A 4,125-nucleotide genomic window follows, 5' to 3' on the forward strand; every position below is an offset into this window, starting at 1 on the left:
CTGGCACAGACTCTCTGAGTAAGCATGTGTCTGGGTGGCCCAGAGCCCTGCTCTGTTCATGGTATTTCTCCACGCCCACCCCATGTGGTCCACTTATGAGCCTTATTACACCTGGACACAGAGCATGAGGCTCAGCAAACAGCCCATAAAGCGTCTTCTCAAAGGTTAACGGTCACTGGCACAGGAAAAAAGGGCCAGTAAACAGTCAGGCTCTCTGTGATGGTGTGGGCTTTTCAATTAAGTGAATGCGAGAGTTTTGCTTCCTTGTAGCTCTGGCTCTAATTGCACAATAGCCAAGGAGGCCCCAGAGTATCTTGGAGGTTGAAGCTGTCCCCCCTGTCCTCCCAGCATGGGCCACAAGCACTGTCACCAGAGTGACTCCCAGGTAGGGGATGGGTCAGGTGGTGCCCAGCCTCCACTCTCTGCCCAGTCTGCTGAGCTCTGTGTTTGGAGAGATAGTTCTGTGCTCAGACTCTGAGTCAGATAAGAGGGGCAGAGTTTGAGTAGAGAAGCTGTAAGGACTCACTCTCCCTTTCCATTCTTTCACAGGACTTGGCCTTGACCACCCAGAGTCCTGAGGCTGAGAAGTGCTGGCACAGACCCTCTGAGTAAGCATGTGTAACCATGCACAGTGCACCCCCCCCCACAGCAGGTGTGCAGGTGTGGAGTTGATCTGGACAAGGGGCCTGTGTGCTGTGGCCCTGGGGAAACATGGGGAAGCTGGCCTGAGTGCTGTCCTGGTGAGACCTCACAGAACTCACACTGTCTCTGCTGTAGTCAGGATGAAAGTCAGTAGCCACTATTAACAACTACATCCCTCTCAGGCCCACAGCCAGGAAAGTGCTTCTGACCTGGTGGGCAGCTCGTTTGCAGTAGATCCTCCAAGCAGTGGCTCAGGGACTTGGGAGCCTTCCATTTCACCACCACCTTCAGCTTATGGTTCAAGGTGACTTGTGAGGGGATGGAGACCAGTGGCTTTCCTGATCCAGCTGCCTTGTCTCATCTACCTTGCACCTTTCTTCTCTTGGGCAGAACCCAGACCTAGGACCTCAGATTCATTGTGAGGAGGTTAGAAATGTCATTGTCCTATGTGACCAGGAGGAGGAGATACAGTGGTAAGCTGTTGGCCAGCCTCTGTCATGCCCAGAGAGGTTGGTAGCTACAGGTGTTGGGCATGAAGGGGTTTACTGGCTGCTGAGAGAAGACAGGCAAGGCACAGGGTAGCAGTCTTCATCAGAGCTCTGCAAGGAGGTAGTGGAAGCATGGGGCAGGGGAGGGAGCCATCTTTGAGGGAAGGTGGACTTCTGTTCTGTGCCTTCTGAAGATGGTCATGATGGAGAGAAACTAAAGAGCTTAGAGTCAGACTTGCGTGTACATCTTGATTTTGCCATGCCAGTGATTTGGGGCCTCATTTTTCCCATCTGTAAAGTAGGACTGATGCCAGCAACCTATATTATACTGCCTATCTGCTAATGCCAGGATTTTCTTATGCAACTGGATTTCCTAGGGGGGCAGAGGATTTATTATTCTCATTTATAGCCGAGAAAGCAGAAGCATGGGATCCCAAAGCTGTTTTCTGTGGAGGTAAGACTCCAAGCTGCTGAGGACTGAACGGAGCCCTCAGCACTGTGCTAGATAGATGGTAAGTGCTTGGGAATTTGGGATGTTGTTTACAATCATCATTTACTGTGGCTGTGACTTACTGCTCTCTTGGGGACCTGTCCCTGATGACCATCCCAGGGGTGACCTTGGGAGGTATTGGGAGGCCTCTGGACTGAGGGTCAGAGCTCTGCACTTGTTTCTCTAAGTGTTGTGTGTCTTCAATGTTAGCTGCTGTGAGAACAGTCTTTGGAGGCTGTGACATCTCAGCTGTGCTGCTGCATGTGCCCCTATGCCTGATCCCACCCTGTCAGCTGAATGACACCTGGCAGAACAAATCCACAACCACATGCTTCCTAGAGCAGCAATAGTCACAGCAGCTGGTAATGAGCTGATGGTTTTTAGAATCAATACAGAGTATCAGGTTTAGCACTTACAATTTGCAAAAGCCAGGTAGACAAGGTTAAGAAAGGCCAGAGTGCCTGACATGCAGGATAGGCAAATAGTCTTTTGGGAAACTTTTATTTTGTTTTATATAAATAAATTGGTGTGTGTGTGTGTGTGTGTGTGTGTGTGTGTGTGTGTGTGTGTGCGTGCACATGTTCCAGGACACAGTGGGAAGTGTGGCTCTTACTATATGTACATTAGCAAATGTGAAAAACCAGCCTGAAAGTCACATGCCTGGAAAGACACCCTTGGCTCCCCAGCTCTGTTAATTTGAGAGTGGAGATCAAAGAGCCTGAAGAAGGAGACAGAAAGGATGCTAGCATGGGGTCACAGGGAAAGGGCGCTATAATTAGCACAGTGATGAGTCCCTGGGCTTCTTCAGGTGTTTTCTGTTTAAGCAGAATAAACCCCACCCCCTCCTGCCACTGTCACTGTTATTTACTCCATATGCCTACTTGCCCTTTTGAGAGTGCCATCAGAATCTAGGTCACCATTGTGACTCTTTTGCCATCTCTGTCTGCCACTCAGCCCACTCTGAACCCTTCTGAGGGCAGGAGTGATTCCTCTATCTGAGCTGGGGCAACCCTGGCAGGGCAAATAGTAGAGGCACATTAAGGGCTAGGGCTCTGGTGTGATCTGTCCTGTTAGTGCAGAGTATGTGGGGGACTCTGCATCTGGTGGGGTGGGGAGGGGTGTTGGCAGTTCAGGGCTGAGCCCCAGACAGCTCTCTGTGACTCTGTCATGGACCCCTGGCTCGTTCCCCTGCCTGGTCACCTGCTACAGCCCTAGTTTCCCCCAGGCTGTCTTTGTAGGAACTCCAGAGACTGGAGGAGCTGGAAAATTAAATTTCAGAGGGGGCTCAAGCCAAGTCTGATGCTATTGGGGTAAATCAGTACTATTGGCTCTTGACTAGGCTTACTTTTCCCACATTGGTAACTTGCTGGACGTGAGTGTCAGTTTCATCATGAGACCCAGTTCTGGGGTTGGGTTCCAGCTACTTACAAACAAACTCTTGTCTGTGATGTTGGTTGGCCTCATCCTACCTGGTCTTTTTGCCACTTGCTCTGACTAGTATTGTTTGTGATCACCTCTCTGATGAATGACTTGATCTTGAAACCTAGCCCCAAGCTCTTCTTCTGAGGATAACAAAGCAAAGACAGGGTCGAAGCTATGATCAAATGGGTGTTTATATCCCATATATAGCATGCACGTTCATATGTGTATTCATACATATATACAGTTGTGTGCACATATGTTTCACAGATACATGTATGTATTTATCTAAGTATTTTTTCCTGATTTGGGGTGACTGCAAGGCAAAAATATGGGCATACCTAGTGTTAAGGGTTTTCCATGGCAAGGCCACAAGAGTCGGGTTCTCTCATTCCATAGTCCATAGAGGGGGAGATGGAGTTCAGGATCAAAGAGGATGAAGAAAAACATAAGAGCAGGCAGGAGGAAGGTGAATGAACAGGGCTAATAGGAAAAAGGTATGGGGAGAGGATGGATGGATGTGAAGGAGAAATGGGTGAAGGGGTAACATGAATCAGGGGGAATCAGATCTTCCCATCGCGGAGCCCGGCTGACTCAGAAACAGCTGTCTGTTCAGTGGCCTTGGAGCTTAAGAACTCTGCCAGAGTATAAAAAGTGTGCCCTTCATCCACTGAGCCCTTATACTTTCATTCCATATGTGTATCCTGGACACGTGTGTTTGCACACAACATGCAAGCATACACACTTACCTGCAAGGCACACAGTTGTGCTCTCACACTCATGCATTCTCATGCATGCAGACCCAGCAGGTCAGGCTTCATTAAAGTGCAAGGCCAGCTCTCTGCCTTCTCACAGAGCTCCTGTGACCCTGCTAATCCAGGAGGCCACTACGGTCATGGGGGCAACCCTGGTGTCAGGCCACCTGCTCTCCATGGCAACTGAGCCTGATACCTGTTTGCAAGTTTCAAGGCTTCAGAGCTCACAGGATCACCCGTTAGTCACACAGATCAACTCAGAGCAGCAATGCACAAAATTGGCCTCTTTAGGGTGTATGTGTGTGTATGTGTTGACCTGGGCACACAGGAT

This window comes from Erinaceus europaeus, chromosome 1, assembly GCF_950295315.1.
Source record: "Erinaceus europaeus chromosome 1, mEriEur2.1, whole genome shotgun sequence".
Classification (NCBI taxonomy): Eukaryota; Metazoa; Chordata; class Mammalia; order Eulipotyphla; family Erinaceidae; genus Erinaceus; species Erinaceus europaeus.